Here is a 12,500-nt window from a genome sequence, read left to right as displayed (position 1 = left end):
GCGGGGAAGTCTCTTAATGGCTCCTCTGTTGGGTTGGCCATGTTCTGGCCCGTCACGTCACAGCATCACAGGCTGGAATTTGCCATAGGAACAGCAGAGGAGTTAAAGCTGCAGGTGATGGATGGATGGATGGATGGATGGGTTGGTTGAGTGGAGTGATATTGGGAAGGCGCCGTGTTTTTACTCAGTCGACTGTTCCTGGAGTGTGTCATCTTGCTCAGAAAGCACATGACTGCATCTGCGCTCTGATTTTTTAAAATAGCTTCACGTCTGTAGATTTCTTTGTTACCGGTATGTCATCTCAATTGACGAGACCTTGCAGCTTTTGCTACCATACAGCCGCCCTGAGTGTTTACGCTGGAGGGATTCGAGGTCTTTTGTTTTCCTTCTGAATGCCAAAGAGTTGAATGAGAGCAGCCTTGGATGCCTTCTGTACAACAGATTGGCACAGGGTTTGTGTGACTCCAGTGAACTTCTAGCAAAGTTTTGAGAGAAAGAGAAGAGAGGTGAAGAGAGAGAGAGAAAGAGAGAGTAAAGGAGTATGGAGAATAGGAAAGAAGGGAAGGAGAAAGAAGAAGATAGCAAGGCCAGCCTGTCATTCAGAAGTGATTACAAAAGAGCCGGCGATGTAATTGCGTCTCTTTCTAACTAAGCTGCTGTGGTCCACAATCATCTCACATCCTTTCTCCAGCTTGCTTTGTTAAATTAGCTCGTCTCAATCCAGACGCTGGCACTATTTGTCTAACGTCTAGCAGTAGGGCCGCTCACTTTGACAAGAATGGAGAAACAATCGGCTTTCTTTGGCTGAGCCGTAACAAACACCGGTGCATCATCTGCGTGGTGTCGGCGAGCTCTGCAGCTGGTCCCCTCCATGTTATTGGCTTAGGTGGTGTTTGCAGTCTTCAGGGTCTGGGGAAATATCTCCACTGCCTCTGCAGTGTGTGACGCATTCGAGTCTTTGGCTGGTGTGGAGTTCAGTGAGATATTCTTATTATTGTGTTGTTGCACACAGACACACACAGACACACAGACACTCACACATACTCCAATTGCAACAGTTTGTTAGCGTGACTCATCTCTTATGACCTTGTTTAATGATTTGCCCTAATTCTAGTAGGTAGCAGGATTGCTGTGTGTGTGTGTGTGTGTGCGTTAATGTGTGTGTGTGTGTGTGTGTGTGTGTGTGTGTGTGTGTGTGTGTGTGTGTGTGTGTGTGTGTGTGTGTGTGTGTGTGTGTGTGTGTGTGTGTGTGTGTGTGTGTGTGTATAACCCCTTCATGGTGTCTTGTCAACACCCCACATGGACACAGCTTAACTCCAGACAGAAGCGTCGTTAAAAGCCTTAGTTTTGTTTCCCCCAGCAGAGAGGCAGGTGTCTGGGCAGAGAGTAGGAGGAGGGGTGGGGGAGGGTACAGGTGGAACTGAGCTATGATTTCACTTCCCAGCAGTGGATGTCCCTCTGGGCAGAGCGGCTGTTGCCCAGCCAGCGAAATCACAACTGATTCTGCTTCTCGTTCTCCAGTACTGAACTCAGCTTAGAGAAGGTTACATCAGAGAAATAGAGAGAGACAGACGGAGACGGAGAGAAAGACAGAGAGGGTGTTTGTGTGTGTGTATAGAAGTGTTACTTTAGTCTTCAGACATGCTGAAGGTATTCCATGCCTGCAGGTGGGGAAAGTATGACCAGTATGTTAACTTACATGAATGCATTTAATCTTTAACAATGAAAAGAAATCTTGTGCGTATGCACGTGCGTGCGTGCGTGTGCGTGCGTGCGTGTATGTGTGGTAGACAGGGGAATGGAGGTTCAACTCCATATCATGGTGCAATAAAGTAACAGTGATCATACCGCATATTGGTATGAGCATTTTTTCGAGTGATTAGATTCAAATCACATTCTGTGATCATGCTAACCTTCTGGTTAGTTAATGTAGTACTCACAAAAAAAACAACCCTACACCCATTGTTGTGTATTTTCCCTTGTTGCGTTGTCTTTGTTTGATGTGCTTTATGTCATCTTACTTGAAACCATTCCCTATGGGAAACCTTGACATACGTTACTGCCAGCGACTAAATTCAGCTCTTCTCACCACATAAGGTATGTTTCATAGCTAATCATGTTGTGCATTTGGAGATGAACATGAGGTAACATTAGTGTTTGGCATGGTCGGTTCACAAGTCGCGTAATGTCACTCTGACTCACTGTGCTGCTGGCATAACTGATGATACCTCCCCCCTTTCGGTTGACCTTTTTACCTAGTTATCTATGCTTGAGCAATTATTAAAGTGTATGTGTGTGTGCGTGTGTGCGCGTATGTGTGTGTTCACCTGTGTGTATGTAAGAGAGTGGGTACAAAAAGCAAATGTAGCTCGTGCTCTGCACCCATGTGATCATGTGTCCTTTTTGTTGTCCCTCTGCAACTTGAAGTGGAACCACATTCTATAAAGATGTGCCAAAACTGGAATATAATAACAACACTAACAACACACATGCAAGTACTGTACTGTGTGCACATGGACAAGAACAGTTACCACGACTGGAACAGTGGAGAGACTCCCATGCAAGCTCTTCTAGAAGAATCCCATGATGAACACTATGTTACTTGCTAACATAACCTTTGTACATAGGTACAATGTAGAAATATCTGCTAGGACTATGAAATCGATATATTTTTGAAGAAAAACAAAGTGAAGGTTATACAAAAAAGATCTATTGTGAAGATGGAAGAGATGATCAAATCAATGCAATGCTCACTAGAAGTTTTCAAACCTGGTTGGTCAGGTCCATTTCTGTATCAGTTCCACATCTGAGTGAAACCTTTTCAAAAATGTTTGTCCAGTCTCGGAAAGGACAGCTGTGAATTCAATGGCTTTGTCTGTCAAAACACAACCTCCTTACCCAACCCTCCACCCCCACCCCACACACAGACACACACACACACACACACACACACACATACAGACACGCACACATGCATACATACATACATACATACATAACTGTTGCATCATCAAGGTCTTACCATGATTATCTTTGTTATATTTGTGTAAATATTCCATTTTTAAAATGTGCATACAGACCAATGTAAAAAAAAAGTTCTGTTAGTCACACGTTGAGTGTAAGTTTGTGCTTATGTTGGTCTTCATTGATTTATTTTTTATTTTTTATTTTTAAGTCTGTGGTCTGACTTCGTTCACCATGGGCGAGTGTGCGAGTGCAAGTGTGTGTGCGAGTGCGTGCGTGCGTGTGTGTGTGTATGTGTGTTCTTCTAGGTGGGTGGTTAAGGGGTTGACACTAGTGGAACTGTAAGTGCACTTTTCTAGCGCAGAATTAAAATGCTTTAATAAGAGCTGTGGAGTAACTGAGATTTGAGTGTTTTTTTTTCCTCTGGTTTCTCAATAAACATAAGAAATCAGGCTTGAGTGTTGTACATTATTTACACGCACACACATACACACCTGTGTGTCTGTGTATCTGTTATTTGCGACTGTCAGGCAGGCTTCAGGCTAACCACACCGACTACCAGAGCATTTCACAGAACCACACTTCATACTGACCACTAACAAGGTACCAGGAACGCCACAGAGCACCACACTTCATACTGACCACTAACCAGGTACCAGGAACGCCACGGGAATACCACACTTCATACTGACCACTAACCAGGTACCAGGAACGCCACGGGAATACCACACTTCATACTGACCACTAACCAGGTACCAGGAACGCCACAGAAGTGCCACACTTCATTGGAACTACACTGCACCGCAGTGATGCCACGTCTCATCTGTACCGCACAGGGTAACAGCCGATCACAGATGACCGCACTTCATACTGACCAGGCCCCAGAACATGACAGACAGGGTCAGGGATGTGGTGGAGGCTAAACGCAAGTAGCTGCAGGGTCTTTGGTATTATTTGCCCTCAATGGTGCCTTCCAGGCAGCGCTGCCTTCAAGGCACTTCTCCCCTCAGTTTAGGGTTGAAGGGGTTAAGGTTAGGAATAGGGTAAAGGTAGTGCCTTTTAGGCTGTGCTGCCAGGAAGGTGCTTTGGCCAGACCAGACCCCAGACTGCAAAACAACCCAAGGGATGGGGAACTGATTTAGATGGCGACCTCTGTTATATCACAACGATCTGTTGTGGAAGTGTCACAACAATAAACTGTGTCCTGAGGGTAGTGAACTCTGATTAAAGCACCTTCATCACAGTGTGTGTGTGTGCGTATGCGTATCCGTGTGCGTATGTACCTTCCTCTTTGAGGTAAGCCATCTGAGTTGGGAAGCATTTTGTTAACTAATTTCACTCTTCTGACGTCACCATGCTAGCCCACACACCTGATTTACTCTCTCGAGGAAGGACATTAAGTAATCCCAGCCCTCTTTGCTTTCACAACAAAGTCATACCGTGTGTGTGTGTGTGTGTGTGTGTGTGTGGCAAGGAAGCTCACTAATGTGAACCCCATGGCCTGTGGATTTCACAGAAATCTCAAGGATGTGTTTGCGTGTTTGTGACTGGTCATATTTGTGTGTGTGTGTGTGTGTGTGTGTGTATAAAAGTGAGTGTACATGAAGGCCACGACCCTGAAACACACCTCTCCCAGGAAGAAAGCATCCCCGCAGGGACCAGCGTTTACCTGGAGCTCAGGGGGGCAGAGGTCCCCTGGTGAACCACCATGTGTCCTTAACTGAGCTCCCCCTGAAGCCTTTCATCAATATCTCATCCTCTTTTCTATGACCATCACCCTCCTCAAAGGCCCTCAGCGACATGGGTCTTCTTCTGTCCATTCTCCCCACAGAACATCTCCTGCCCTTTCAATCACCACACTCATGGTCAAGTGGACAAGATGGCCTCCCTCCTCACCACTGGTCAGTGGTCACTCACGTTGAACTGAAGCTGTCCACCACGGTGCCACGTGACAGCACATCATCCTTGAGCCGGAGGGATTAGTTGGTACCATCTGAGATGAAATGAAAAGCAAAAATATTTTTTAACCTCGTTTTATCCAGTGTTAAAGTTTCTATACTGGAAATGTATGCACATTTGCATATTTCAGTAGATAATGACTTATTTCATTATTAATAAATAAAATTACCAAAAAAAATCCAATACTTGAAATATCATTCAAATTAATGTAAATAATCAGCTGTGGAATGTTTTGTGGGGATATCTATTAGATAAGATGTTTAGACTAGTCCCCTCTAATATCCTTGTATTTAAGCATATAATAGACATAGATACATAAAACGCTTCTACCAATGCGATGCTGTCACTTAACCCTTTAGGCGCCAGAGTTTTTTTCCTAAAACGTTCAATTTTGACATATTGATTTTAAAAGGCTTTAACTTAAAAGTGATGAGATAGAGACTTTCTGTAAATTAGAGAAATATTAATTTCTAACTCTAGAGTAGTAGCCTACACCTTGGCAAAAATCACCATGAGACTTATTCCCCTCAAATACCGATTGACCAAAACTGTGGGATTTGGTTCAAGGACTAATATTCATAGGTATGACTGCATGAGTGGCCAAACCAGAGATGGTTTAAACATATTCATGAGCATATTGTGCTGAATGCTGCCCGGGTAAATAGTATATTTACATTTCTGAGAACTGGTATTTCTGTGTTGCCGTGACGATAGGTGACTGACTCATGTCCCCACAGCTGTTGCTCATCTTGCTTTTCCTATTTAAAACAAAAGACGCCGAACCTCCATCTTGCAGCCTCCAGGTGTTTTGCAGTGGGAAGGACACCAATGAGTCATTCTTCATATGGGCAGTTTACTGTAAGTGGATAACTGTGGCGTCTGGTCCGAGGTGCCCATGGCTGTAGCGCTGCACACACTGTGTGATGTAATAGCGGAGGTGGTTGTAGCTCATCTGGGTGACTTATAACAAAGTGGCCCCTTCGTCAGACAAAAGACTAAAATGGAGGGAAATGGGAATGGGGTGTGTGTGTGTGTGTGTGTGTGTGTGTGTGTGTATGTGTGTGTGTGTGTGTGTGTGTGTGTGTGTGCATGCGCGTGCGTATGTGTGTTTGTTTGTGTGTGTGTGTGTGTGTGTGTGTGTGTGTGTGTGTGTGTGTGTGTGTGTGTGTGTGTGTGTGTGTGTGTGTGTGTGTGGTTGGTTGGTGATAAAGTGGGGGCTTCTCTTCATTACCTCCTTTATCATCTGTTTGTGCCATTAGGATTAGATTTACTGTATGCATTATGTATGAGGGCTTTTTTGTGGGCTAATGCGTTTTAGTGACCATGCAGCATGTAGCTTGCATGTGTAAGTAGCTACAATAATCTACGAGGACAATACTACATCTCACAATAAGCTTAACTAAGGTTTTCTCAGACCTATGAAAAAAATGCTTGCTTCCGTGTGTGAATTCATATTAATGGCACAATGAGAAGTTAGAGAATGAAGAGAAAGTTCCAAAATAGTCAAGCTCCAACTCAGTGACCCTGAACTTGAGTACGAGGAGAGCATCAGAACATCCCCGTCATTCGAAATGCAGCCGCAATGAACCTCAAAACACTGCGTCAAGGTCATTAACGAGATGAGACATAATTGGTTTAAATGTGTGCATAATAAGAGTGAGTCTCAAATGAGTGTGTGTGACTGTGTGTGTGTGTGTGTGTGTGCGTGTGTGTGTGAGTCAGCACCTGGAGAGCATGCCGTGCACACACACACACACACACACACACGCGCGCGCACACACACACACACACACACACACATACACTTTAACGCACACACACACACACACACACACACACACACACACACACACACACAAACACACGCACATCCACACTCAACTGAGCTGTGCCCCGTTGGCAGTGTCTTGACTGCACCCTGTCTTCAGAATCAATTATTTTCTCAGACTTCAGGCAGACTATAACCCTGCCTGTCCTCTTTGATTATCAGTTGGTAGTTTTTGATTTCAAAAACAATTCATTAAGACCCCTGTTAGCCAGACAAATCTGAAAGTGTATTGGCGCAGAAGTGCCAGGGTAGTGTATAGGAGCTATAGGCTAGCATGCATGCAGCCTGAGAAGTTGTGGGCTCAAGTCCAGACTTCCACTCCACTGTTGTGCCCTTGAGCGAGGTGTTGCCACGGGCACAATGACTCTTGTGATGTAATTGACATATTTGTAAGTTGTTTTATACATAAAAAAAAATACATACTAAATGTATGTATGAATTTACTCTGGCACTGAATTTGTCTGATCTTATCAGTCAGGCTGGTCTTACCAGCGGCCTCAAGACGTGAAATCAAAGCAAGCACCATATCGCAAAGTCACCTCAAACCAGAACTGTGCAAGACACATTCTGACTAGGTATCTTGACAAAACATGACTAGCTGTATGTCTGTGAAGTGCCTCACTGGGTTAGGGTTAGAGAATAATACAATTCATCCTGTGACATGCTTGTTTGCCATTTTTACATGTACACTGACTATGTACAGTATCAGCAGAATGCAAATTAATGCATTCATTTTACCAAAAGTTGTGTTGCATGTTTGCAAATGTTTTGTAGGTAGGGGGCTAATAGAGCATTTCACAAAATTAATGTGTCAGTTTTGAAATCATGATTCAGAGTTGACAGAAGAAATCGGACAAAAACCCTTTGAAGGCCGTCTGGAGAGTGGAGAAAAGTGATGAAGACACTGAATATTGAGCCACAACACAACAGCGTGGGCAGTGTGGGTGGGCAGCGCGGGCGGTGCAGGCGGGTGGATGAACTGGCGCTGGCCGTGTGAGGGTGGAGGAGGCAGTGATGACATCAGACAGACTACTTGGCCCACAGACGGAGACGGACGTGGGAGAGGAGATGAAAAGCCCGGGGTTCCCCTCCATCCATGCAGCCTCCTCTCTACAGCCTTTGATTGTTTCAAAAGAGCTGATTCAGGGCCAGCTTTCCTCTCTCTCTCTCTCTCTCTCTCTCTCTCTCTCTCTCTCTCTCTCTCTCTCTCTCTCTCTCTCTCTCTCTCTCTCTCTCTCTCTCCCTCCCTCCCTCTCTCTCTCTTTATCACACACACACACACACACACTTTCACTTACTCTCCCCCTCTTCCATTGTTTTCTGTGTCACACTCTCCCATTGTTTTCTATTGCTTGCTCCCCTTCTCGCTGTCACTCCGCCTCGCTTGCTTCCTTTCTCTCCCTCTCTTCTCTCCCTTCCCTTCCTCTTGCTTGTTCTCTGCACTCCTTTCATCTTCAAGGACATGAGGACATGAGGAGTGCGTCAGACCTGTGCTGATACAGAGAGAGAGAGAGACAGAGAGAAAGGGTGACCCCCCCCCCACACACACACACACACACTCACACACATAAACTGATAAGACCGGAAGAAGGGAAAAAAGGTGTATGTGCATGTGTGTGTGTGCGCGCAGGTGTGTGTGTGTGTGTGTGTGTGTGTGTGTGTGTGTCGGAGGGGGGGGGGGGGGGGGCAGGGGGGTGGGTTCTGTACATGTGAATGATTTTGTAAGAGGTCTCTATCAGATGCCCACCCTGACATAACCATCTGGCAAGTTAACTGTGCAGAAATGGAAGCTTATGTCACAATTGTAGCCATCTATGCATCGCTACCGTGTGTGTGTAGGCCTCCAGTGTTGTGCATACACGGCTGATTAGCGTGCATATGTAGGTGCTAAGCAGGGGCGTCATTACGCCTATTCTATTTTTTATTTTTTTTCCCTTACCTGTAAATATACAGTATTTCTGTATTTTTCTAACTACCGGTACATTTTTGACATTTGCAGGTACAGTATATCACAATACGTTTCGGTTTCATCTTTCCCCTATCATCGCTGATTGGCAACTGGCAAGATACAATACCAATCCCAGCAGACTGTTGTTATAATATGGCAATATTGAGAGAGTGAAAACTAATAGCGTGGTATCCCTGTTACTCCTATTGTACCGGTATATCCTTCAATTCAATGAAGCCCTTTTAAGGTGTGATGAATTCTTTTTGCATTGCCTACAACACTCCCCCCCCCCCCACACACACACACACATACACAATCCTAGTGACATCCCGAATGCTGTGAAGTGTGTAGCTACCATTTAGTAGCAGCTGCGCAGCAGTTCACGAGAAAACTGACTAAGAATTGATTGGAATTCCTGGATATATAACAGAGAGAGAGAGAGAGAGAAAGAAAGAGATGCCGCCTACATGTGCATGAATGTGTGTGTGTGTGTGTGTGTGTGTGTGTGTGTGTGTGTGTGTGTGTGTGTGTGTGTGTGTGTGTGTGTGTGTGTGTTCTCCCTGGAAATTAAACCACCAAGGAAGTACAGGTTCTCAGAAATGATCAATCTCTTCTCCAGAGAGAGAGAGAGAGAGAGACATACACAATCTCACACACACACACACACATCCTCATTGTTACAGAAGAAAATTAACAAGGTCAACACACTCCATGTCTTGTCTCCTACCGGAAGCCCAAACAGAGGCATAAAGAAACTCTCCCTCCCTCCCTCTCTTTCTCTCCTTCTCTCCCTCCCTCCCTCCCTCCCTCCCTCTCTTTCTCTCCAGCCCTGTCTTTTGCTCCCTTTCTCTAAACAGCAGCTGTGTGGATGCAGTAACGCAGACTGCTCCTGCAAGTACACAACATGATGAATGCGAAAAGGAAGTCAAACTAGCCCATACCACACACAGGCGTTTTTTATAAACATAGACCAGCTCTGTTTAGATTCATTCTTCACATGCATGCAGGTATGCATACGTTATTAACTGAAATGTATGTGTGGTATTAACTTAAAGATTTGTATGTTACAGTATGTTACATCATGGCATGACCTCCAGTACCCAATACCCTTCCTTTCATAAGCATACCTCTGCTTTTGTCATACTGTATATACCGGTATTACAAATACATCTTTAAGTGTAACTGCGGCAAAAAATTACCAAAGGATGTTTTTCTGAATGAATATTCATCAAAGAAGCTGTGAAGACAGTATTTTTCGTTGATTTTGTTTTGTCCGTTTCATTTCATCTGTGTCATCCTTGTGGGGCTACGTGCCCACCGGCGGCAGTCATAATTATGTCATTCATTTTTAAAAAGCAAACATGACATTGGTTTGAATGATTTGAAGGCATTTCTCAATTTTTATTTCAAACTGCTAGCCTACAGTAGCTAACATGCAGACCAATGGATTGATGCAACAGTGAAAACAGGGCAGGATTGCACTCACATTTGTATTATGTCCAATTGTGTGTGATGTGCTCCACTCTTTCCACTGATATCAGGCCATGTAGAGTCAATGAGAATGAGGGATTCAACATAATAAGGTATCAAGCAGATAAAAAAAAAACACTGTAAAAAGGCCACTGGTAGTTTGTTGACTGTCTGTCATGTCTCAGTATCTGTTGTGAAACATTGCCTACTTATTTCAGATTTCCTCACAAGAAGACAATGTCTGTCAAGAAGTTCACATATTACTGTAAAGTGACTTGTCTACTCTGAGTGACATACAACATGTATGAACATTCCCTCATACACACCCAAACAGAGAACATATTTAATTCCTAGAAACACCCACTGACACCCACGACTCTGACGTCTCACTTTGTACCGTTCCCCGGAGCATCCTGAAGGCTAAAACAGGCTCTGGAACACAGCCAGCATTCCCCAGAAGAATCAAGCCATAACATTCCATCACTGCTGCTAGCTTTGCTGTCACTACAACCCTTATGACAATCCCCCAACAAAAGCGGGAAGCTGTCTGGCATGCAGCTGTCTAACCTCTAGGGCGTTAGAAGATGTTACGGGAATAAGATATTTTTCAGCATTGAAGTTCAGTCAGAGCAACTGACTCAGGACTCAGTCAGGATTCATGTTTACAGATAACTTTACAGCTCACTTTCAGTCATGAAGAGGCACGCACAAATTATCTAGAAAGGGTGTTTAATCATTCTGAAGTTATTCACTACTATAACTGGAAAGGTGCAGTCAGGGATTGGTCGCATTTGGTTGTGTTTATGTTTATGCCGCTTGTTTGTGCAAAAAAAACATACATTATATTTTAACTAAGAACCAAAGGAATTACACGAGAGAGGCAGCTCACCCCTATACCTTCAGTATTCCCAGAGAGGTTTCATGCAGGGTTTCATTTTTGTTTGGGGGACACTGGCTGTCCCCACTTTGTTAGTTCCCAGTTTTTAGAGCCTGGGCTGCCTACAGAAACCATTTAGTTTTACAGTGGTCATGAGGAGGTGATTGTTCAATGTGACAAAAATGCTAGGGGCCCCAGATCAAGTGGGGACCCAGGTTCGAGTCCAGCCTGCGGTCGTGTCCCGATCCCGCCCCATCTCTCTCTCCCGCTTGTTTCCTGTCTACCTCTTCACTGTCCTGTAGCCTACTAATAGGGGCAAAAGGACCAAAAAAATACTTTTAAAAAAAAAATCCCTGACGTCGCTTTTGAGTCAGTTCTCAAATGTCTGCGTTTTCCTGCATGAGACAAGGCAAGGTAAAGGTATTGAATTGCATTGGGTAATAAATCTACCTTGCGGAAATTGCAATAAATACAAGAGCCTGTAAATGCACACCTGCAATATCCGTAATTTCCCGACTATTAGCCGCGGCTTATACATTGATTTTGCAAAATTTCTTCAGCTATGAGGTTAAAGGAATAGTTCGGAATTTTGGACATAGGACCTTATTTCCAACTTAGTCGGGGTGATATAGATCGGTGAAGACCGTTTTCAGTGAATTTCTGCCCTTCCTTGAGTTGCAGCGTTCATCTCGTGCTATCCTAGGTGCCGAGATAACGCAAGTCAACGGTAACATCCAGCCTGGCGAGCAACAGCATCAAAGGAACACAGGCTTTATTAAGCTAAATCACGCACAGCACCCTCTAAACAGGAGGCACTGCATTGCAGACCACTTTATGAAAGCACACTACAGTATATAAGCTAAACACAGCCACCCGCAACCATGATGAGGTACCATACTGTATGAGCACACTCCATGTGCCATTACCCCACTAACCCTGTTATCTTGCCCGCAATACACTCATAAAAGCAAACACACAAACATGTAAGCACACACACACACACACACACACACACACACATGGACACACAAACACAAGCACACTCAACACAAAAGCACTCAACACACAAACACAAAATGTTCACTTAACTGTTTGACCATTGACCCCCATTGAGTTGAACTGGGGCGGGGGCATCTGCTGTGAATGGGAGTCTATTGGGATTCTATCCCTCTAAAATGCTGCACAAATGTACCTCTCAAGTTATTTTTAGCCCATGGGACAAAGATGGAGTGATTTTGTACCAGTACATCCATGCCGCTAGCTTTAATAATAGCTTATTTCCGTTGGCGTAACCCTCAAGTCATTCCCTCCAGCAAAAATGGTGTAAGCTTTTTGGCAAGCAACTGTCTAACCTTTGACATCTTGGTGGATGTTGAGTGGGAAATGACACTGAAGATAGTTATAGAACAGAGTGACTGACTGACTGACTGAGTCAAGATTCCAGTTTTACGTCT

The 12,500-nt window shown here is 44.4% G+C and overlaps 1 protein-coding gene across 2 annotated transcripts in view; it reads left to right on the top strand.

Moving 5' to 3' along the window:
* Window positions 1–3,416, top strand: part of usp46 (ubiquitin specific peptidase 46) — an 18,458-nt gene extending 15,042 nt beyond the window's left edge. For both annotated transcript variants that reach the window (XM_062556204.1, XM_062556205.1), the window contains exon 9: window positions 1–3,416. This exon is cut by the window's left edge and continues 1,371 nt beyond it. The gene's annotated coding sequence lies outside the window, so the exon portion shown is untranslated.
* The last annotated feature ends 9,084 nt before the right edge of the window (window positions 3,417–12,500 follow it).

This window comes from Sardina pilchardus, chromosome 15 (assembly GCF_963854185.1).
Source record: "Sardina pilchardus chromosome 15, fSarPil1.1, whole genome shotgun sequence".
Taxonomy (NCBI): Eukaryota; Metazoa; Chordata; class Actinopteri; order Clupeiformes; family Clupeidae; genus Sardina; species Sardina pilchardus.
The sequence above is the reverse complement of the archived record's forward strand: the minus strand, read 5'-3'. Positions and strand labels throughout refer to the sequence as shown.